The sequence below is a fragment of the Furipterus horrens genome, unplaced genomic scaffold (assembly GCF_987537825.1).
Source record: "Furipterus horrens unplaced genomic scaffold, mFurHor1.1.pri manual_scaffold_7, whole genome shotgun sequence".
NCBI lineage: Eukaryota > Metazoa > Chordata > Mammalia > Chiroptera > Furipteridae > Furipterus > Furipterus horrens.
The window spans coordinates 94546333-94571051 of NW_028327177.1; the positions used below are offsets into that span (position 1 = coordinate 94546333).

The window sequence follows — 24719 nt, forward strand, 5'->3', positions numbered from 1 at the left end:
TATATTCTTGGCATGGGTAAGCAGTTCATTTGTGGGAGGGTGACGAGTAGAGAAAGGAGAAAGACAAAAGGAAATTGAGAAATTATCTTCATTTGGACAGCGATGATCCAGTTTTAACTTGACACTTGTTCTGTGATAGACTCCCCAGTCTGGTTAGATACATGAGGCATGATGATAATGTGGTGGATTTTGAACAAACATGCCAGAATTTGCACATATAAACGTCTTGCAAACATGTTGAAATGAATTTCTTATCAAGGTGTCACTTAGATCATCCGTCCTTTCCAGTAATTTTATTACTCAGCATTCTTTTTCAGTTCTTCTTTCAGAATTGCATTTTCATTAGAATCTCCTCAATGATATTAATGTACAAACGTTAATAAAACACTAATTATCATAACCTACAGATTGTGAATCCTTACAAGGAGTTAGGCAGCATATCACTTGCTTTACATTTAATATGGATTTATAGGTATTTAATATGCATTTACATGGATTTTCTACTTTCACCCTTATAACACTATCATTCCATGTTATAGATGAGGATAACAAGTCTCAGAAAGACTAAGGATTTGCCTTAGTTACTAAGTGTCAGAGCTGAGTTGAGAACCAAGGAACCTGGCTTAAGCCATGGCCTGTGTGGGCATCTACTGCATATTTTTAGATTTTTGGACGTATTTCCCCTTTGTAAACCAAACTATGGCCAATTAGGTGACAGTTGTATTATGTTACCTGCACTGAGAGTTTAAGCTTGATCAAAATATGCTTTTGCTCTATTAATTAGTTTTTATACTTCACTGTGGACCTAAAAAAACAAAACAAGACAAAACTCTGGGAAGACCACCACTTTAGATAATTCCTATTTAAATGTACCACAGTGTCTCTTTTACTTATGGAAGTTTAAAATGATATGTATGGAAAGTAAAACAACAGACACTATGGCAGTTATTCTATTTTATGTGGTTTAAAAATAAAATCATAAATTAAGAGGAAAGAGCAGAGGGTGGGACTAGTGTTTGGGCCAGTCGCTTTAGAAACATTATTTCATTTAATGAAGAGCCTGTGCCATAGTCATTTTTGTTCTTATGTTCTGGATGAGGAACTTGAGAATTAGTGATGTTCAAGGTCACTCCAACAGTAAATAATTTTCTGGATCTAAAACTCACTTTTGCTCTATCAAATGACTTATCAGCCCATGTGGAGAACAAGGATTTATTACTTTGTAATTAGGACCCATTTTCCCATTTTTTCTGTTCAGCCAGCATAAGGCTTTTCTTTAATCCATTATTTGCAGAATTAGGGGAGAAGAAGTCTTATGGAGGAGGAAGTGTTAGATGATGACATAGTTTATTATGGCAGGGAAGTGTCTCAAAATGGCATCAGGCACCCCTGGAAAAGGGACTGAAAAGGGCTCTGGGAAGTGATTTCCTTGGTGCTTGCAATATTTACTTATAATTTACAAAATTACATAATGGGACATGGTGTATTTGATTCCTTAGATCATTCATTCTACTGAATGTAATGGTTCATTAAAGTTTAACAATGAAATATGAAATCAGGCCTTCTGAAATGACCCTTGATCTTTAGTTAGCTGAAATGTTTTCTGCCTGGTTAAAGTGGTGAGAGGTGGCACGAGGCCAGAGGCTGCCGTGGTGCTGTACATATCTCCAGTGAACATGGGTAGCAGAACAGCCAAGAGACCAGGACTCCAAACAGAGTGTTCACACTGAAGAAGTGTCAGCTCCTGCTTCAATTAGCCTGGTCATATACTGGCTATGGAGATGGAAAATGCAGCTCTGGAGTCAGGCTGCCTGGGTTGAAATTTCAGCCCACATCTAACCAGTGAATTACCCTTGTGAAGTTCCTTTACTTTTCGAAGCACATTTGCTCAAATGGAAATAGAATGACCTCTGTTCATCAGGGATAAACACAGACAGTGTTTGGCTTCAAGAAGTTTTTAGTACAGGTTAAGTGGGTAAGTCTAGAGCTGTTCTCACTGGAGTAGAGGAGCATTGAAATTTGTAGCCTATTGACTTTATTTACTTACTTATACTCCTTTATTTAGTTCATTGGGGTGACATTGGTTAACCAAACCATACAGGTTTCAAGTGTACAACTCAACAAAATATCATCTACATACTGCATTGTGGACCCATCGCTGAAAGTAAAGTCTCTTTCCAACCCCATTTATCCCCTCTTTGCCCTCTTCCATCTCCCTCCACCTGTCTTTCCCTCTGGCTATCATCACACTGTTATTTGCATCTATGTGGTATGCCTATATCTATATATATCTATATCTAGACCTACCTACCTATTTATATATATCTTTACTAATCCCTTCAATTTAATTCATCTAGTTCCTCAACCCTCACTTCTGACAGCTGTCAGTCTGTTCCATGTATCCATGCCTCTGTTTCTATTTTGTTTGTTAAATTATTTTGTTCATTAGATTTTACATATAAATGAGATCATATGTATTTGTCTTTCTCTGATTTACTTATTCCACTTAGCATAATATTGTCCAGGTCTACCCATCCCATTACAAAAATTAAGATTTCCTTTTTTATGGCTGAGTAATATTTCAGAGTGTGAATATACCACAATCTTTATATCCATTCATCTGCTGATGGGCACTTGGACTGTTTCCACATCTTGGCAGTTGTAAATAACACTGCAGTGAACCTAGGGGTGCTTATGTTCTTTTGAATTAGTGTTTTGGGTTCCTTTGGATATATTACCAGAAGTGGAATTGCAGTTTAATTTTTAAGTTTTTGAGGAAACTCCATACTTTTTTCCACAGTGATTGCACCAATATACATTCCCACCAACAGTGCATGAGGGTTCCCTTTTCTCCACTTCCTCACCAACACTTGTTGTTTGTTGATTTATCCCTGATGAACATAGGTGCTAAAATCCTTAAGAAAATAGTAGTAAACCAGATCCAGCAATACATTAAAGAGATCATACACCACGATTAAGTGGGATTTATTCTGGGGACACAAAGTTGGTACAATATTTGCAAATCAATAAATGGGATACATCACATAAACAAAATGAAGGGGAAAAATCACATGATCATATCAATAGATGCAGAAAAAGCATTTGATAAAATCCAGCACCCATGTATGATAAATGCTCTTATCAAAGTGGGATTAGATGGATCATACCTTAATATAATAAAGGCGATATATGATGAAGCCATAGCCAACATCATATTTAATGGGCAAAAACTAAAAGCATTTCCCTGAAGAACTGGAACAAAATCGGGATATCTGCTTTCACCACTCTTATTCAACATAATACTGGAAGTACTAGCCATAGCAATCAGAGAAGAAGAAATAAAAGGCATTCAAATTGGAAAGGAGGAAGTACAACTGTCATTATTTGCAGATAACATGATACTGTATATAGAAAATGCTAAAGACGATTCTAAGAAGCACCAACAAACAATAGGAGTCACAAAAATGGGGAGACAGAGAAACAACCCCCCCATCGAAAGGAAAGGTAGAGTCCCCAGAAAGAATGCTAAATGAAATAGAGGGGAGCAGACTATCAGATATGGAATTGAAAGCATGGAGTATGGAGAAGCTCAATGAGCTCAGCGGAAACTACAAAGAACTCCAGAAAAACTACAGTGAACTCCAGAAGAACTATAAGGAACTTACTGAGAATTATACCAGCATCAAAAAGGACATGGAAGCTATCAATAAGAGCCAGGAGGAAATGAAGAATACGATCTCTGAATTGAAGAACACAGTAGAAGGAATTAAAAACAGGCTAGAGGAAGCAGAAGATCGGATCAGCGAGCTGGAAGACAATGTAGACAAAAACTCACAGACAGAGCAACGAAATGAAAAAAGACTGAACAAGACTGAAGAGGCTCTAAGACAGCTGCAGGACAACATGAAACATAATAATATCCATATCATAGGAATTCCAGAAGGAGAAGAAGAAGAGCAAGGAATAGAAAACCTCTTTGAAAAACTAATGACAGAAAACTTCCCTAATATGAAGAGAGAAAGAATCATGCAAGTCCAGGAAGCACAGAGAGTCCCAATGAAGATGAACCCCAACAGGCCCACTTCAAGACACATCATAATTAAAATGCCAACATTCAAAGACAAAGAGAGAATCCTAAAAGCAGCAAGAGAGAAACAACTAATAACATACAAGGGAGCTCCAATAAGGCTATCATCAGATTTCTCAGCAGAAACACTACAAGCCAGAAGGGAATGGCAAAATATATTCCAAGTAATGAAAAACAAAGACCTACAAACAAGAATACTCTACCCAGCAAGGCTCTCATTCAAAATGGAAGGTGAAATAAGGAGTTTCCAAGACAAAAGAAGGCTAAAAGAATACATCTCCACCAAACCAGCATTGCAAGAGATGCTAAAGGGTCTGCTTTAAGAAGATGAAGGAACAGAGAGAGACAGAGAGGAACATGAGTACAAAGGGGGAAAATGACAATGAATAAGTACTGAAAGAAAGAAGGAACTTCTACCATTTGCAACAACATGATTGGAATTAGAGAGAATTATGCTTAGCGAAATAAGCCAGGCAACAAAAGAAAATTACCTTATGCTATCACCTGTTACAGGAAACTAATGAACAACACAAACAAATGAGCAAAATTGAACCAGAGGTATGTAAACAAGGAATAAACTAACTGTAACAAAGGGGGAGATGGGAGGGAGAGAAGGGGTAAGAAGGGGAAGGGTCTAGTCAAAGAACATGTATAAATGACCCATGGACGTGGACAACTGGGTGGAGACTGAATGTGGAAGAAGGGGGGGCAGGGTGCAGAGAAGCAAGAGGGGGAAAAAAGAGAGACAACTGTAATGGAAAAACAAACAAAAATTTTTAGTGGGGGAAAAAATAAAAATATAAAGAATAGAAATGCAAGTTCAGTGAATATTAGAAGGACAAGGATTTTCCTTCACACTGTATATATTTTCTCCCTATCTGATCCCTCCAGAATTTGGCATTCTAAAGAAGTAAGTAATGACCTAAGTTTCTTTGCATAAAACTAATAAGACCAGTTGTTAATAGAGGTTTTTTTGTTTTTTTTTTAACTAAGACTTTGAATGGAATGTCATGCCTAAAGGAGACATGCTTGGGCTTTGGTTGTTACCAAAAAGCCCTGAGCAACTGGGACTGACTTTCAAAGGTAATAAAAGCCCACGAGATAAAAGGCCTGGTACCTTGGATGGATGAGCGGTCCATAGCAATCTTTCCAGGGAAGGAATGAAGGTTGTTTTCCTGAAAGATGGCTAGAAGGGACCTTAAGGCACAATGGAAAACCAGGAGGACCTGGAAAAGACAGGTGTTTACAGGCAAGGCTGAATGCCAGGTATGTGGCTCAGCTTCTGTGCCCTGAAGGGCAGACTGAAGGTCACCCTAAATGTTCCTTGCGTAAGTTCCAGCAAAGCAGAACTAAAGATCATAAGTGATCATTTGCTGCTCTTGTTGTGTTTATGCAAATGAACAGGATAAATTAAAAATGAACTTAATGCAGTCCCTTTAATGACAAGGAGGGTAATCTTAGGGAGAAAAATCACGATTCAAGGAAGATCACAATGCCCAGTGGTAGACTATAAAGTAGTGCAGCTAACCGTCTTTAAAGTTTCTTTTCATTTAAAAATTGTTTTCATTTGAAAGTTAAACTATGTCTGTGGCATTATCAAAGATGTTTAATTTACAGGCAAGAAGAATGTCAAATGCCTTGCAACTGGATGTCTTTCCGATAAGACAGTCCTACAGATTTAGAGACATGTATGTGGGTTATGTTACATAAATTAACATGTGTTTTCTGTTTTCAAAGGGCATAAGCCTACGATCTCATTACCTGAGTGATTGTCTGTACGTATAGGCCTCACTTAATCCTGTCTGCATTGCTGCCTCCTGAGACTCAATGGTTTGGCTGAACTAAGTGGCTGGGTTGGTGAAGAACGGGGTGGTCTGTGGGCTTCACTTTAAAACTGGTTTCTCTTTTCTATCCTAATGGCTTGGACAGAAAGAGCCCAGAGGCCTGAGAGGGGGGAAACCTAAAATATTTCCCTCAGTCCAAACTAAGTATAATGGGCAAAAGGGTTTTGGACAGGTGAGATGTACCTGGCATACCTTCCTCCAAAGAAGCCCTTTTTTTTCCCTAATGTGGGACATTGAAAAATTAATACCTGTCTTTTGTCATCTAGTGGTTACGGATTGAATGATGTCCTTTAACCCTGTTGCCCCCAGAATACAACAAGGATGCCAGCCTGTTGAACCAAGCATGCCGTTGTCCAGAGACAGCCAACCAACCTGGAGTCTGCACGATCCTTCCCCTTGTGGGAAGGCCACCCTCCCCTCCACACCCCCACTCTTATTAGGGATTTCTTGACCCAGGGGTAGGTAGGACGATGACCATGTCCAGCTTGAAGCAGCTAGTGGAGCTCGAGACCTTCGTCCATTGTCCTTTATAAGATTGTAAAGGGTCTTAAGTCTGAGAGGGAGGGATTGTTATTTTTTATTGTTAAAATATTTAACTAATTAATTATTTAAAAAAAATAGAAGAATATATGAAAGGGTGAGGCAAGAGATCTTGTATGTACGACCCATGGGCATAGACTTGGGGAGGGGATTGTTGGGGAAGGGGGGTGCTGGGCGGAGGGGAGCAAAGGGGAAAAAATTGGAACTATTGTAACAATATAATCAATAAAATATACTTAAAAATAAAATAAAAAAATAAAAGTGAAAAAAAAAAAGAAAATGCTAAAGACTTCATCAAATAATGACTAGAGCTGATAAATGAATTTGGTAAAGTAGCAAGATATAAAATTAATATTCAGAAATTGATGGCATTTTTATATGCCAATAATGAACTGTCAGAAAGAGAAATTAAGAAAACAGTCCCATTTACTATTACAACAACAAAAAAAAGGTACCTAGGAATAAATTTAACCAAGGAGTTAAAAGACATGTACTCAAAAAATTATAGGATACTCAAGAAAGAAATTGAAGAAGATACAAATAAGTGGAAGCATATACCATGTTCATGGATAAGAAGAATTAACATTATTAAAATGGCCATACCACCCAAAGCAATCTAGAGTCAACATAATTCCTATTAAAATACCAATGACATATCTCATGGCTCTAGAACAAATATTCCAAAAATTTATATGGAACCACAAAAGACCCCAAATAGCCTCAGTGATCTTGAGAAAGAAGAACAAAATTGGAGGTAACACACTACCTGATACCAAACTGATTACAAGGCCATAGTAGTCAAAGCAACATGGTACCAACATAAGTGCGGGCATACAGATCAGTGGAACAGAATTAGCCGAGAAATAAACCCATGCCTTTATGGTCAATTACTATTTGACAAGGAAGCAAGAACATATGATGGGGTAAATGGTATTGGGAAAATTGGAGAGATACATGCAAAACAAATGAAATTAGGCCATGAACTTAGACCATACACAAAAATAAATTCAAAATGGATTAAAGACTTAAATGTAAGTCACAAAACCATAAAAATCCTAGAAGAAAACATAGGCAGTAAAACTGCAAGACAGTTCTTGTAGCAATATTTTAGCCACTGTATCTCCTTTGTCAAGGGAAACAAAGGAAAAATAAACAAATGAGACTACATTAAAATAAAAAGGTTTTACACAGCAAAATAAGCCATCAACAAAATGAAAAGGCAACCTGCTGAATGGGAGAACATATTTTCCAGTGATACATCTGATAAGAGATTAATACTCAAAATATATAAAGAACTTTATAACTCAACACCAAGAAAACAAACAATTCAATTAAAAAATGGGCAGAAGATCTGAATAGACACTTCTTCAAAGAGGACATACAGATGGTCAATAGACATGAAAAAATGCTCAACATCACTAACATCAGAGAGATGCAAATTAAAACCACAATGAGCTATCACCTCACACCTGTTAGAAAGCCCATTAACTTTACAGAGGGGAATGTTTCATGCAGGCCCATGGGCCACCTGTTTTCATACCACTGGTGAGCTAAGAATTTTTTTTTCACTTTTAAATGTATAGTCTGTGGTTGCTTTCACACTACATTTGAAGACAGAGTTGAGAGGTTGTAAGAGAGAATATGTGGCCTGCAAAGCCTAAAATGTTTACTATTTAGCCGTTTACAGAAAAGTTTGCTGAGCCCTGATTTAGTGTCCAAGCCAGACATGGGCTTAAGTTCTAGCTTCACTGTTTAGTTACTAGCTGTGTGATCTGGGGCAAGTTACTTTTCTTCTCTTAGCCTCAGTTTTCTCATCAGTAAACTGAGGGTAATGATATATACCTGGTCAAAGAAAATTAACTTAGGTCACTTGTATAAAGGTTTGGGCATGGCATGTGGAACATCATGAAAGCTCAAAAACAACTGCCCTGTTGCCTGTGTTCGGAGAATAATGTGAAACCATGTTGGCTGAAGTTGGTCAGGGCTGGCTTCTTAGAGGAGATGAAGCTTGATTTAGGCCAGTGTTGTGGAGGATGTGTAGAATCAGGTAAAAGAGACACCAGGAAAAGAAGGGAAAGTCAGAATAAAGGCCCTACATTTGAGAGGGAATGCTCAGCCAGTATAGGTGGAATGAATAAAGAAAGGGCTAGTAGCCAAGGCATCAGTCTATGTACCTTCATGAACTTACTGTTCCCTTGTAGAACCAGGCTACTGTTCAGATGGACTTTCCCACCAGGCCATTTTATTCTAGGCCCTGGTACATACCTGTATTGTTTCCTGATGCTGTTTGGCATGTGCTCAGGGAGCTCAGAGAAAATGTTCAAATTAGCCTAGGAAAATTGTATTTGAGGAGTTGGATCTGTTGTTTCAAAGAAAAACCTCCAGAGAATTCCAAACATGACAATTAGTGATTTGGAGGCTCCCCACTGCTTTGAATCTCCCATGCTCCCATTAAAAATATACTGTGACTGATTGTACAAAGTGGTCAGCCATGGTCTTTAACAACCAGCATAGATTTGATTCTTTGAGAGGTGGGAAACAGTGGGAGCTAATGGCCTTGGTTTTCCAGCCCTGCTAACTGTGCTGGGTTGCGAGGCTGTCTGAGTCACTGGGCTTCTGTATAAAGCTTCACTAACTGTGTGTAATCAAGACGCTCCTGAACTTCAAAAACTGCATGGTCCTCTCCAGTCTGATTGATTAGCTCCCCCTGGAAAGTACAGTACTAGAGCAGACAGAACAATTTTGGATCCTTCTTAGCAGTGTGATTCCAAAGGTTTGAGGTTGTTTTGGGATTCAATAGACTTGTTCATTGTTTATCTGAGAGGGAATAAAGAACCAGATTGCAACCTGAGATTGAGTCACAGAGGCATGGAAATCCACAACAGACATTTCCCTGCTGGGTAGAAAACTTGTTGGGATAGTCATTTGACTCATTGTCTGGTGTACAGGTTTAAATTTCTTTATATTGAAAAATGGAAAAATAGCTCCTTCTTATTCCTAAACTTATAAGGTGTACTTGCCTTAGTATATACGCAATTGGCTAACAAATGATGTGGCTCTTTTAACATTCAGCAAATACATCTGACATGCTTTAAAACAATGATCTGTTCCTTTCCTTCCCTCACAATGATTTGTAATAAAAAAAGGATAATTTTTGAAACTTAGTCTATTTGCATGTCCTTGGCTTTCTTTAGGACTGAGTGGTTGTATAAGGAAATCAATGCCTTTCAGTCCTTGGTATTTGATGATGCTTCTGGGTCTCTCTGTTTGTCTCAGTCTTACACATTATTTCATTTCTCTATTTTTCTAAAGCAAGGATTTGTTTGGTAATTCAACTATACAGGTGCCAGAGGCTGCTCAGGGTCGGGCTGTAATAATTCCAGAAGTAAAATAGCCTTCAGTAAACCCAAAGTAGAAGCTCTTAATTTGGAGGGAGTGTGTTAATCATTGAATACGTAACTCTTGTAAAAATAAAGCCAACTGTATTTTTGAAATAAATTTTAATTCAGAAATATCTCTTGGACACTTACCATGTTTGGAGCTTAGGTTAGGAGAAAGGTGGAGTGATGAAGAACTCAAGAAGTCCTTGCTCTGATGGCATACAGGTTTATCTTGGAGAGTTAGGACAAATATGTGTAAAACAATTAGAGAGTTTTGTAGTGATATACATGTGTGTTTCTCAAGATTGACACATATACTTTGGGCAGGAAAATTCCTTGTCCTTGGTGCTGCCATGTCATAAGAGGTTTAACTGCATCCCCAGCCTTTACCTACCAGATGCCAGTAGGGACTCCTCTCTATTCATGACAATCAAAAATGTCTCCAGACATTGCGGAATGTCCCCTGGGTCACAAAATCACCCCTGGGTGAGAACCTATCAAAAGAACAGGACAGGGACCACTGGTGCCCAGCTGCGGAGACACTTGGGGAGGGCTCTGAAGCTCTGCAAATGGTTGTCAGTCCTCACTGTTTGTGGAGAGAATAGTGTTTACACATATGTATGTACTGTGTTTTGCAAATATTTATAGATTATATTGTGGGGAACAAAAACTACAAATATATATAAAACTGTAACTGAACACAAAGTAGTTTTTGGCTATTTTTTGTATTTTCTTATTTAGAAGATCCTAGAAATGGAACTGATGATCTTTAGGTGCCTGAACTGGCTTTGAGTGTGGGCTATGGAGTCAGACTGCCCAGTACCCACCGCTTAATTACCTATTTGACTTTGGTAAGTATCTTAGCCTCTCCACGTCTTAATTTTTTCCACCTGTAAAACTTGAAGAATATTTGTACTTAACGTGGTATCATTGTGAGGATTAAAGGAGATATTGCATATATGGTTTCCATTATAGCGAGTGATATATAGTAAACATTTAATAAATGATTTTGTTATTTCTTTTGGAGGTTATGTAGTTTTTCACTGTCAAATTCTAGAAACTGTTAGTTTAGATTTGTAGTACTATGAGAACAGAATGGGGTAGGGGGAATGGGAGGGTATTGCTTCCTTGGGAAGGTTTTTTTAAAGAGATTTTGAGCGTCGGCCTGCGAGCTAAGTGTCGCTGGTTCGATCTTCCAGTCAGGGTACATCAGAGAAGGAAAACTCTGACTCCAAAAAACCTCCGCTGCCTTGCGGCATACCTCTTCAGGGGAAAGGCTAAGGGAGTAAACCCCGACAGAAAATCCGGAGCCGGAGTCCCTAAGGCGGTTTGACGTTGTAGTCAACACCGGCAACTCCTGCGGCGCACCTGAAGCCAAGCTGTATTGACTCCGTCTTTCCCTTGGACCCTTCAGCTGCGAAGAGAGGGGGGATCTGCTGCATGGGCAACAGTGGACCCTCCATATTACCCTGCCCAGGCTCTGTAGCTTCAGCGTCATCGCAAGATGTCGATTCAACACGGGAGGAGACAGATACTACCATGTCACTCCCGAGTCGGACTGCACAGCCATTCTCGGCGGTGCAGATGGACTCTTAAGAAGCTACACCATCGTCTCTCGAGACGGACGGCTGCCGACGACGACGAATTGAGAGAGATGGGTTGGTTGTACGTCTGTATTTGCATGCCACTAGGTGTCTAGTCGCGCATAGGTCATGGGGCCACAGAAGGTAAGAAAGCGGGTCCAAGGGTTTCCAACTTTTGGAGGCCAAATGAAAATGAGTGTGGTGTACAGACTCTAAGGTGGTCTCCAAGATTCCCACTTCCTGGACTCATGCCTTTGTGTGATCCTCTGCCCTTGAATAAGGAGGTGGGTAGGAATCTGTGACTTAAACCCAAAAATACAGCAAAGATGATGGTGTATATGTAATTACATGTATGTAATTATGGTACACAAGATTGTAATGCCTGTATTGCAAAGAGATGCTCATTCTTGCTAACTTTTCGAAGAGCACTGCAGTCTTGTCAGTTACCTATGGAAAGGGCTATGTGGCAAGGAGCCTATGGTGGACTCTAGTCAACAGCCAGTAAGAAACCAATGCCCTCAAACTGGCAGTCTGCAGAGAACGGAATACTGCCAATAATCACATGAGCTAAGAAATGGAAGAAGTGGAGTCTTCCCCAGGTGAGTTTCAGATGAGAACCCAGCCCTGGCTGACCCACTGATTGCAGCCTTGTAGAAGAAACAGCTTAGTTATATCTGGACTCCTGACCCACAGAAACTATTAGATAAATATGTGTTGCTTGAAGCTGCTAAATTTGTGCTAATATTGTTTTCTAGCAATTGATAACTAATACAGTGTGTGTGATATAGAGACACATGACTAAGTCCTCTCATGAGGCAAAGCCACTTTAAGATCAACACGTCCAAGTATGAACTTGCTAATAATACTTTCCCCCAATCTTAACCTGTGTCCTTTTCTTAGGGAACGTTTCCTGTGTCCCAGCCCCACCACACAAAACTTGAGGCCATCATTGACTCCTTTTTCCCTCTTCATAATCCTTATCCATATTGGTTCCAAATTCCTATTAACTTTTTTATTCCCCCATTCCTCCTTTAGTTGAGGTTTCAATAGTTCTAGCCTGAACAATTGCAATAGTCTCTTGATATACAACCTTCTTTCCTCCAGTCTAAACCTCTTTCTATTCACACTGTCTCCTGATTTTTATTTTGTAATGCCAATCAAGGCATGTAATACTCCAATAATGAAATATTAAATGGCTTTTCATTCTTATCAGGATATAATATAAAGTTCTTGACATAGCATGCAAAGTCCAATCTCTGATAACTTCTCAAACCTTCCTTCCACTTCTTTCCTTGGTTGTCATTCACTTCAAGACTCATATGTCACTTCTGAGAAGACTTCTCAACCTCTCCTTGCCCAGGCTGAGTTCCTAGAATCCCTGAGATATACCCCATTATGGGTAGTATTAATTGTCTTATTATTTACCTGAAATTTTCTAGCAGATTGTGGACTTATTAAGGGCAGGGACTATGTCTGGTTCCCCAAAATTATCTCCAGCTTCTGTCAATGAGACAGGCTCATAGTAGGGGCATTGTAAATGTTTGTTGCATGCATACATAAATGAATGAATGAATGAATAATGAATGAATGAATGAATACATCTGCTGGAGTCACATCTGTGCACTTGTTCTGCAGGCACTCTGCCACCTCCTTTAAAATCCTCACCAAAATAATTCTGCCTTTCTGGGTATGAACCTCCTTCTTCTTCACATCTGTCACTTCATGTGTTATTCTGCAGAATTTGGAAGAGAAGACATAATGAGCTGCCTTATTTTCTGGGTTGTTAGTTTTGTTTTCTTTCTGTTTTTATCTCTGTCTTTCTCTCAGTTTCTTTTTCTTTTATTTCAAGTGATGATGTTCTGCATCATTGTCATGGTAAACTTTTCAAGGGTATGGGCTATAAATGGAATTTTGTTACAAAGAGAGCTGCTTGCTGATGTTATTGCAAGTTATGTTATTTCACACGTCAAAGAAAAGGAATAGTACAAGGTGTCTTATTTTGCATCCCCTAGTAGTTCTATTTTATTTTCCTTCCCAGTATTCTGTCAGTTGTTTGGTAAGGGCAGCCATTTGGCCTGTTAAAACAACCCCTGGTTTTATCTTTCACTAGGAAAGTTTATTTTCTTCCCTCTTTTAGAATGATTGCTTTAAAGAATTGTTAAGTGGGGATATCAATACCTACATTATAGGATTGCCCTTTGGAAAGAATCATATGCTAATTCATTAGACAGAGAGAGCATAGACCATGTACTAGAAGCTGTGTGAGAGATATGGTCCCTGCCCTCATAGGGCTGCCTGGATGCAGTGTTCAGAGAGCCAGGGGCATGGTGGTGCTTTGCATCATTTGATAGTATCATGCTTTTTCTTTCTTTTTTAAAAAAAATATGTTTAATGGTTATGCTGTTACAGCTGTCCCAATTTCTTTTCCCTCTTCTCCCCTCCACCCAGTGACCCCGCTCCCTCCAGTTGTTCCCCCCTTAGTCCACGCCCATTGGTTGTGCATATAGTTCTTTTCAACCTCTTCCTGTCTACTCCACTCCCTCCTACTATGCTTCTTAATTCCTGTACCATCTCCCTCCCTTTCCCCTCCTTCCCCTCATGGCTGACCTCCCCCCAATATGTTCCCTGTACCTATAATTCTTTTTCCACTCTTGTTGCCTACTTAGTTTGCCTTTGTTTCAATTCCCTTGCTTCTGTTGTTGGTTGTTATAATACAGTTTTTATTTTAATGTTTAATTTTGATCCTCCTTCTTCTAACCAAGTCCCTTTAACATCTCATATAACAGTGGTTTGGATCTAATGAACTCCTTCAGGTTTACATTGTCCTGGAAGCACTTTCTCTGCCCTTCTATTCTGAATGACAGCTTCAGTGGATAGAGTAATCCTGGCTGTAGGTTTTTGATTTTCATTACTTTGGATATTTCTTGCCAGTCCCTTCTTGCCTGCAGAGTCCCCTTTGAGAAATCAGCTGATAGTCTAATTGGGACCCCTTTGTATATAATTCTCTTCTTCTCTCTTGCTGCTTTTAAGATTCTCTCTTTATCTTTAATTTTTGACATTTTGATTATAATGTGTCTTGGTGTGGTTCTCCCTGGGTCCAGTTTTTTTGGAACTGTCTGTGCTTCCTGGACCTGTAAGTCTATTTCCTTCCCCAAGTTAGGGAAGTTCTGCTTCATTATTTTTTCATATAATTTTTCAATTTCTAGTTCTTCTTCACCTTCTGGCAACCCTATAATTTGGATATTCGCTCTGTTATAGTTGTCCCAGAGGTTTCTGAGCTTCTCCTCATTTTCCTCACTTTTTGTTTCCTCTTTCTGCACTGGTTGACTGTTTGTTCCTTCCCTGTGTTCTGATTTGTTGATTTAATCCCTGGTTTTCCTTCCCATACCACTTGTTTTGTATGTGTTTTCATTAATTTCAGCAGGACTAGCCTTCATTCTTTCCCTGTCTTGATTTAAGTCCCACTGTTGTTTCTGCAAGCTGTCTTATAATTATAGCTCTGAACTGAGCCTCAAAAAGATTATCTATCTGTTCGTCCGTTAATTCGTGTATTTGCTTTCTGGTCAGCTGTGTGATTGGTATCTCTGTCATTATCCCTGCCATCCTGACAGGTTTGTTTACCTTTCCTTCTTGGGCGCGGCTGTCATACCTCCTATGCTATAGGGGGCAGAGCCCCGTGCACTCGTCACTACTGGGTGACCCTTCTCATCACACTGTGTTGCTTTGTGTGGGGCGGGGGTCCAAGATGGATTCCTGCCTTTCGCTCTCCGCTGAAAGACCAGGAACCTCCTCATCCGTCCCCATGCCCTCTGGGCCTCACAGTCTGAGGCAATGGGGGTCTACCTTCTCTGGCGTTGGAAGCACGAGCTGACAGGTCTGGACTGCAGCTGGAGGTGCTCCCCTGGCGCTTCTCGCCTCCCCTTAAATACAGGTTTCTGTGCTTACCGCAGTCCCACCAGTCATTGCTGCAGCTGCTGCTGGCAGCACAGCCTGCTCTCTCCGCCCCGGCTTCGTACCCCTTACCTGTCCAGATGAGCACCACTGGTTTATAACTTCATACGTTGGGCTTCCATGTAGCTTATTTTCTGGAACTTCTGATTATTTCTGGTTTTCTGGTAGTTGTGTTCCTTCTTAGTTGTGAAGAGAGACAGAGTGTGTCAGTTTAGGCCTCCATTTTGGCCGGAAGTCCATGCTTTTTCTTTTCTTCCTTTGCCTCTCCCACTCTTTTCCTCCCAGGGCAGGCTTTGGAACTAGGCAGATCTGAAATATAATTCTGGCTCTATGCCTTTTACTAGCCAGATGACCTTGGGCTTGAACTCTTTAAGCTTCTACAGAAGCTTAATACCCATCTTACAGGGTTGCTGAGTGTTGAATAAGATAAATCAGGTGAAGCACTTGGCATTGAGCCTGCATGCCTAAAAGTTCACTATAAATATCAGATGCTACTTTAACAGCTGTGAGAATCATGATGTTTTTGCCCCCCTTGGGCTACTTCAAATAGGCTCCTTTCCTACAGATGCTTGTTTCCGTTCCACCCTCTTTTACTTCACTCCAGTCTCTTCCCACTTTTCAATGAGTAGCACTGTCTCTCTAAGACCCACTTGGAGCAACGGGGATATATATTTCTCCTCATTTCTTTAACATGTCTTCTCTTCAACATTAGCTGTCCTCCACCATGTGCTCTGGCATTTCACAATATATAGTGTGTCCTTTTCTTTTCCAAGTGTCTTTGATTTGTCTCCACATTGAAATTTCCTGAGTCTGATCTGTCAACTTTGAAATCAAAAGTAAGAGTCAATGGACTGAAGATACTATAGGTCTCCTAGGAGTCCTTAGGGCATGGCCTTTGTGCTAACTGTATAAACTCTGCAGAGGCCTTTTATGACTCCTTTCTGGCTCTTGGAGAGTGAGGTTGTGGCTTTTGGGTAGGCTAGTTCTTATTGTAGTTGACAATAAGTACTTGTGGAGGTGAAGCAAAACAAGTAGGCTGTGGGAAATTGTAATGTTTTCCTTCTGTAGTAATAACACACAGGGACATTTTAGAATAAGGGATAAGGAATTAATGCCTTCTTTCCATACCTATCCATTACTCTAGCATTACTGACATTGCTTTGTCCCCCAGTTATGGGTTTCATGATGTTCTGTGCTATTAGACATTCTCGGCAGCAAGCATCACATTGCTATGGAGTTTGCTCTGAGGCTGATAAAGTGTGGCTGGGAAGTGTAGCTTGGCTCTTAAAAGGGCATGATTGTTTAGTTTACATCTGGTAATTATAGAGCTAGTGTGTGTCTTTCTCTTATGGACTGGGTAATTGTACATGGGAGATTTGAGAGGTAAGTGGGTGTGTGCCCTTCTGTGTACCCAAATGGCCTACTTATTCATCTGGTGCCTTCTCCGTTTCAGAGCCTTAGGTGTTGGTGAGATGAGCAGAGGGTAATTTACCACTGGATCAAGCCCTAATTTCATTGTCACTATTTTGGCATATATATACCAGGCCTAGTCTATTTGTGTCATTTAAAACTCCAGAACAAACTGTTCTGTAAATATTACTTTAAAAATAATGCAGAACTACCACCTTCTTCTAAAATAAACTTCAAAGCTTTGTTTTAGAGAGCTATTTTCTTCTGTTAATATTTTAAAGTTGAATCCCAGATTTTCTAAAGGTTTAAGTCAAGTAATATTTTCTGTAACTCAATTCCTTCCTGCTTTTTTTCATTTTGATGGGGCTTGGAAAAGTGGCAGGGAAAAGAATCCTGCTTTTGGTTTGCTTTTATAGTTCAGAGCCCTTTGGCGACTATTGAAAAGTAAATAAATTTAATCATTAATTCTTTGTCAAGAAAATGGAATATATTGAATGGATTTAGGGCTAATATGGGGCAGTAGTGGCAAAAATGCATGTCAGGAGGATTGGGCAAGTTCCATTTAAGCTGCACAGAATATTTTAAAAAATTGAGCCAATATTTAAAAACCTGGAGATTTCACATAAAATTTATATATTTTTAGCCTCCTTTGAAAAATTGAAGCTCTGACGTCTAGATGAGGTGCACACTTTGCAATCCTCACAACTCCCCATTTCTCTCTGAGACTGAGTGTAGTTGCAACAACACACTCACTCTGATGACATTGGAGTCCCAGAGTTCTTATGCCTGGCTGGTTTCCTGCTTTCCCATTTCAGTCTGGGGTAGGCATTTCAGTTTATAATCTCTGGCAGGAGGAAAAGAGCCCAAGTGTCCTGGACTCTAGACTCGGCTCTACCACCCTCTGAGGCTCCTCCTTTCTAACCATTGAGATTTTGTGTTGGAGAATTAGGAGAAAAGAAGTTGGGGAGGAAGACAAAAGAGACCAGAGCAGAAGCAAAGGGTAGAAGGAATTTCATGGGAACAGGAGATTCTTTAATTAAAGAGTCAGGTCTGGGAACAGCTGGAGTATTTGAAAGCAGCAGATGGATTTTAAATCAACTACAGAATTGTGTGTCCACTTCATATGCTCAAGAAACACAAATGAGGATTAGAGTTATTTTGAAATTGCTGGACTATGTTTGTATCAGTCTGGGTTGAGTCAGGAGACATAAGCTACTTTAATTATTTTAACATAAAGAATTTAGTATTAAAAATTATCAATGATATTGAAGAACTGAAATGGCAATAAAAGAACACTAACGTATCATGAAAGTAGTAACCACAGGAGTCATTTCCACTCCTACTGTTGGGATTATTAAAATTTAGAAGTTCAGAAGTGGGGCCTGTGGGGCTGAACTCACTTTTCCAAGATTGTGGCTGGTGCTGAGGCCTCTGAGCTCAACTCAGAACTCTGAGAAGTGGTACCACCTGGTGTGTACTGGTTAGTGTTGGAGTCTCTGAGCTCAGGTGAGGGGAAGGAAGCTGGGACCTAGACCTGAGAAGGAGGTAGGGTGGGACTGGTCTCTGAGGGGGCACACTGAGGCTGGCTCCAGAAAGACTGAATTGAATTCAGCAGCTGCCACAGGAAAGAAATGTCACTGCCTGGGAGAAGCATGGCTGGGCCATGCCCACAGGAGCCAGTAGCCATGAGGAAGGAATAGACCCCACCTCCTTCTTGTGATTTCCAGGTTTCCACCTTGTACAACACTAGTTTCCATGATGATCTCTTTATACCCCAAAGTTACTGCATTGTTATTAATTGCTTTTGACCTTTAGTGAAGAAGTTAACAAACTACAATCTGCATGCCAGATATGGTTGTCTGTTTTTATAAATTAAATTTTATTGGAATGTAACCATAACCATTTATTTACCAGAAAATATTTGCAGACTCCTATAATGCAAATTTCAATTTTTCTTCCATTTGGATTTTTTCTTTTTAAAAAATCTTTATTGTATTTTTTCCATTACCATTTAGTCCCCTTATACCCACTACCCCCCAGCAGTCACCACACTGTTGTCCATGCCCATGAGTCCTTTTTCCTTTTTGTTCAATCCCTCCACTCCCTTCCCCCTCCCCAGAGGACTATGACACAAATGTTTTGAAAAGTAACTCTCACACTATTAAAGTCAAACACACAGGACAGATCTTTATTTGAAAAAATAAAGGCATTGTGCAAATGTAAGTGAGTATCACTAAAATTTACCTTGGCTTTCTGAGAGAATGAGAAAATATGGGAAAATGTTTTGACTTGTGTATAAGATCAAAATTAATGCCATATTTATTGAACAGACAATAGCTATTTGAACAGAATCTGTCCAAATAGGACATTGCACTAGAGTAGTGATTTTCAACTGGTGTGCCGCAAGAATGTTTAAAACATGCAATACCTGACTATTTAGTCAGGGACACTGACCTCTTTTCCCTTAGACTGTCAAATAAAGAAATGAAAACAGCCAACAAAATATCTACCTGGTGTGAATGAATCAATTTTTTGGTCAGATTGACAAAAATTATATTCTTTGGTGTGCCACAGAATTTTAGTAATTAGTTTATGTGTGCCATGAGATGAAAAAGGTTGAAAATTGCTGCACTAGAGGCATCTGCAGTAGAGCAGAGAGAATCTTGAGTTTGAAGTCAGACTCCTGGAGGCCTGGTCCCACCACATTCATGCTGCTCAGTGACTGTGGATGATTACTTAACTTTTGGGAAACATTTTCACATAGGTGCACTGAGCACTGGAATTTTCACATTTAGCCCTGAAGCTCCCCAGTGTGTACTTTCCACCCCTTTCCTGAGCTCTAGCCTGTGTATAAGGTGGTCTTCTAGATGGCATGCTTTGGTTGTTCTAAGGAATTTCAGCTCTAACATGCCTTAGATAGACATTAATGCTGACCATTGATAAATAGTTCTCCTCTACCTCTGGGCTATTTCTGGGTTACTTCTAAGAGGATTGCAAATTCCCTGCCCCCTTGTGAAGTTAGACACAGTCATATATCTATTTCTGGCCAATAGATTGTGAGCAGAAGTGATGTGTGCCACTTCTGGGCTAAGCATTTAATCATCAGGGTGTGAATCCTTAGCACGCCTTTCTCCTGCTTTTGCATTCAGCAGTATTTCAGACGATATGCCCTCCACCAGTCTGGGCACCAGAGGAAGGTCTGAAAGCCCAGTAGACATATAGCATGAGTAAGAACGTAATCTTTTTTTTTTTTTTTTTTATCCCACAAGAAGTCATAACTTTATTAATGATAGAAACAGTACAAATTTCAAACAAAGCTGCAGTAACTCTTTTGAAACACCAAAAAAAAAAAAAAAAAAAAAAAAGAGTACTTCTTTTTAGATGTTTACATTGTTAATTCCATAATAGCATTTACAATATCATTACTGTTGTTCTTCAGGGCTCGGACTGCCTTTGCTCTTGACACATTTGCTTGTGACATGACTAATTCTATGTCCTTAATTTCCACACTGGTTTCATCAACCTCTTCCTCTTCACTTTCCTCTTGTACAGTTGGAGTCTGTGTGTTTTCTTGAATGTTTGAGACAGCTTCACCTTGGACTTTGAATTTCTCAGCAGCTAATAGCTGTGCTTGCTGAGATAAATCCTCGATCTTGGCTTCCCCCAAAACTATGTAGGTATCTGAAGCTGGGCTCTTGTAGACATCTGGTTTTGTGATGACAAAGAGGATATTCTTAGATTTCTGGATAGTGACCCTAGTAACCCCTGTAACCTGTCGAAGACCCAGTTTGGACATAGCCTTCCGTGCCTTCTTTTCACTCCGGCTCTGTTTTGCTTTACTGACTGGTTCTTCATCAATTTCAGCTGCTGCCGCCAGCTGGGCTTGTTGTGTGGTTGCCTGTGTGGAATCTTGTTCTTCAAGCTCTGGTACAGATTCATCACTGTCAGATTCTGTTCCAGACCCTGTCTCAGCCTGGGGCTGTGGCAACTCCTGCTCTGTAGCAGGGACGGTTTCTGTGGCTTCACCGGGCATTTTGTAAAGGGAACGCAGAACCAAGATCAAGAACGTAATCTTTGTTGTTTACATCACTGAGATTTAGGGATAGTTTGTTAACCATACTTTATCCTAATGTAGCCTGACCAATACACTGTCCAGCTAGAGCTTCTTACAACCTGATTATTCCTTAGGTCATAGGATGGCACAACTACATATTTACTTGCCAGAAACCTGGGAATTATTTTTTTCTTATATATCTTATCTTGTTTTCAATATCCAATCAATTATCAGATCACTTAGCTTCAATTTTCTTAATACCACTTGTATTATACATCTTTTGATTCCCACTACTACTGTCTTATTTCAGGGTGTATGTAATCTCTCACTTGGACAGTTATTTTCTAACTACTCTTTTTTAAAATTATATTTTATTGATTATGCTGTTACAGTTGTCCCAATTTTTCCCCATTTGCCCATCTCCACCCAGCACCCCTGTACTCCCTCAGGGAAGTCCGCACACATTGTTCATGTCCATGGGTCATGCGTATAAGTTCTTTGGCTACTCCATTTCCTATACTGTACTTGACATTCCCATGGCTATTCTGTAACTACCAATTTGTACTACTTAATCCCCTCACACCTTCACCCATTATCCCACACCTCCCTCCCATCTGGCAATCATCAAAATGCTCTCTGTATCCATGATTATGTCTCTCTTCTTGTTTGCTTAGTTTGTGTTTTTTAGAATCAATTGTTGATAGATATGTATTTATTGCCATTTCATTGTTCATAGTTTTGATCTTCTTTTTCTTAAATAAGTCCCTTTAACATTTCATATAATAAGGGTTTGGTGATGATAAATTCCCTTACTTATTTTCTTATCTTGGAAGCTCTTTATCTACCCTTCAATTCTAAATGATAGCTTTGCTGGGTAGAGCTCTCTTGGCTGTAGGTCCCTGCTTTTCATGACTTTGAATATTTCTTGCCAATCCCTTCTAGCCTTCAAAGTTTCTTTTGAGAAATAAGCTGACAGTCTTATGGAAACTCCCCTATAGGTAACTCTCTGCTTTTCCCTTGCTGCTTTTAAGATTTTCTCTTTATCTTTCATGTTTGGCATTTTAATTATGATGTGTCTTGGTGTGGTCCTCTTTGCACCCATCTTGCTGGGACTCTCTGTGCTTCCTGGATTTGCATGTCTGTTTCCTTCACCAGATCAGGGAAGTTTTTTTTCATTAATTTTTCAAATAGATTTTTAATTTCTTGTTCTTTCTCTTCCCCTTCTGACAGTCCTATGCTCTGAAGTTGGGATGCTCGAAGTTGTCCCAGAGGTTGCTTACACTAGCCTCATTTTTTTGGATTCTCTTTTCTTGTTGTCCTGATTGGTTGTTTTTTGCTTCCTTATGTTCCAAATCATTGATCTGATTCTCGGCTTCATCCTCTCTACTCTTGATTCCCTGTAAATTGTTCTTTATTTCAATTAGTGTATCTTTAGTTTCTGATGACCTTTTATATGCTGTTGATGTCCTGACAAAGTTTCTTGAGCACCCTTGTAACCAGTGCTTTGAACTCTGCTTCTGAGAGATTCCTTATCTTCATTTTATTTAGTGTTTTTCTCTGGAATTTTAATATATTTTTTCATTTGGGCCATGTTTCTTTGTCTCCTCCTTTTGGCAGCCTCCCTGTGTTTGTTTCTGTGCATTAGATGGAGCTGCTATGATTCCCTATCTTGGTAGTGTAGCCTAATGTAGTAGGTGTCCTGTAGGGTTCAGTGGCACAGCCTCCCCTGTTACCCAAGCTGTGTAATTAAGTTGCATCCTTTGTGTGGGCTGAGCACACCCTCCTCTTATAGTTGAGACTTGTTTGCTGTTGGGAGATCAATGGGAGGGATTTACCTAGGCCAGTCAGTTGCAACGACTGGCCATGACCACTGACCACCAACCTTTACCCTCTGTGAAAGATCCGCTCTACAAGGGCACAGTGATGGTGTTCTGAGGTGGTCTGAACTATCTACTGGTTGTGCAGACTCCAGGGTTTCCCAGGTGGTGCAGGCCAAGTTCAACCTCCACTTGTGTTCTGTCTGGGGCCACCCTTCATGGCTTTTGACTCTGTTGGGGGAGGTTCAGAAGAGGAAAACTGGCCTCTGCCTGCCTTTCTTTCTGTCTTGGAGTAAGCTGTCCCCCAGCTCCCACCTTGATGTCAGACATTTCAGTTCCTCCCTGTGTGCTACTGGTGCCTTTCAAGGTGCTATCCCCCAGTGCTGGAGCTCCGAGGGAGTAAGTGTGAGTAAGTCCATGTGTGGGTTCTTTAAGAGGAAATGCTTGGGACTCCTGAAGTTTTTTTCCACTGACTCAATCCTTGCTGGTTTTTGTGTTCCATAGAGGTTCTTAGTAACATAAAAAGCCATGACGAATGGACATGGACAACAGGGAGGGATATGATTGTGGGAGAAGGGGTAGGCTGGGTGGTGGGGAGCAATGAAGGAAAAATGGGATAACTGTAATTGAAAAACCAAAAAAAAAAAAAAAAAAAAAAGCCATGATGAAATGGACAAAATGATTCCTCCTTGGGGATGATGTCCCTTCGGGTGGTTTTGGCATCCCTATATGAGGTGAGGGGTGGTCTCCAAATAATAATGAGAATGAGACTTTGCAAGTTATGTTGAGGTTACTTTTTTCTCCCCTTGGTCTAGCACAGGCAATAGCCATGGTGGGAAGTGTTCCCAGCTTTCCAGAGGCTACTCAGGGCCTCAGAAACCTAATAAACCCCTTACTCCATGATATATTCTTACAGATTATATCTGTGCTTGCTCAGATATTTCATAATGCTCCCAAGTGTAGGCATGCCTGTCAGGAACAGCTTATCTAAGACAGTGGAAGTCTTAGTACTGCTCTGAAGCCCTTTGTGCCATCTCACACATAAGCTTACTGTAGAACCTTCCAGATGAGCCTTGCTGGTAGTTGCTGGACAATTGTCTTTACTATTATCATTGTTCTCTTTCACTTTCCGTCCCTGTCTTCCTCTTTGAACAGATGTCACATTGCTTTGAACTAGACAACCCTACTCATCTCTGCAACTTCCTAATGCCATTTTCTCTTTTAGCATACGAGTACAAATGATGTTTTCCCCATAACCCAATTGTTTCCAGTTTTCTACCTTAGATGAACCAGAGCACTTGTATTTTTCTTTGATAGTCCCTGCAATTTTTTATGGGTGATGTTTGGCTAAATGCTTGCTCTTTCAACTAGACTGTATGCTCCACAAGGGGGCAGGGCTGAGCCTTGCTTTTTTTAGTGCTGTGTCTCTAGGGGCTGCCATAAGGTAGATGTTCAATGAAAGTTGTTGAGCAAATGATTGAACAAAACACATGAAAGGCAAAGTTGTATTCAAACTTCCTTGTTTTTGGAAAATGTAAACTGGATCCTCATAATGTAACTTGGGGATGTAAGTAGTCTTTTTTTTTTTTTTAGTATATTTTATTGATTATATTGTTACAATAGTTCCAATTTTTCCCCTTTGCTCCCCTCTGCCCAGCACCACCCCTCCCTCAGCAACACCACCCCTCCCCAGTCCATGCCCATGGGTCATACACACAAGTTCTCTAGCTTCACCCTTTCCTATATTGTTCTTTAAAAAAAATTAATTTTTTTAAACGATAAAAATAACAATCCCTATCTCTCAGACTTAAGATCCTTTATAATCTTATAAAGGACAATGGGCGAAGGTCTCAAGCTCCTCTAGCTGCTTCAAGCTGGACATGGTCGTCGTCCTACCTACCCTTGGGTCCAGAAATCCCTAATAAGAGTGGGGGTGTGGAGGGGAGGGTGACCTTCCCACATGGGGAAGGATCTTGCAGACTCCAGGTCAGTTGGCTGTCCCCAGACAATGGCGAGCTTGGTTTAACAGGCTGGCATCCTTGTTGTATTCTGG

General features: G+C 40.1%; 1 protein-coding gene and 1 pseudogene across 3 annotated transcripts in view; one reads left to right on the forward strand and one right to left on the reverse strand.

Moving 5' to 3' along the window:
• The window catches only part of ERC2 (ELKS/RAB6-interacting/CAST family member 2), a 926792-nt gene that overhangs the window by 79757 nt on the left and 822316 nt on the right, over positions 1–24719 (forward strand). The window lies entirely within an intron of this gene.
• Positions 20167–20849, reverse strand: LOC150004825 (nascent polypeptide-associated complex subunit alpha pseudogene; annotated as a pseudogene).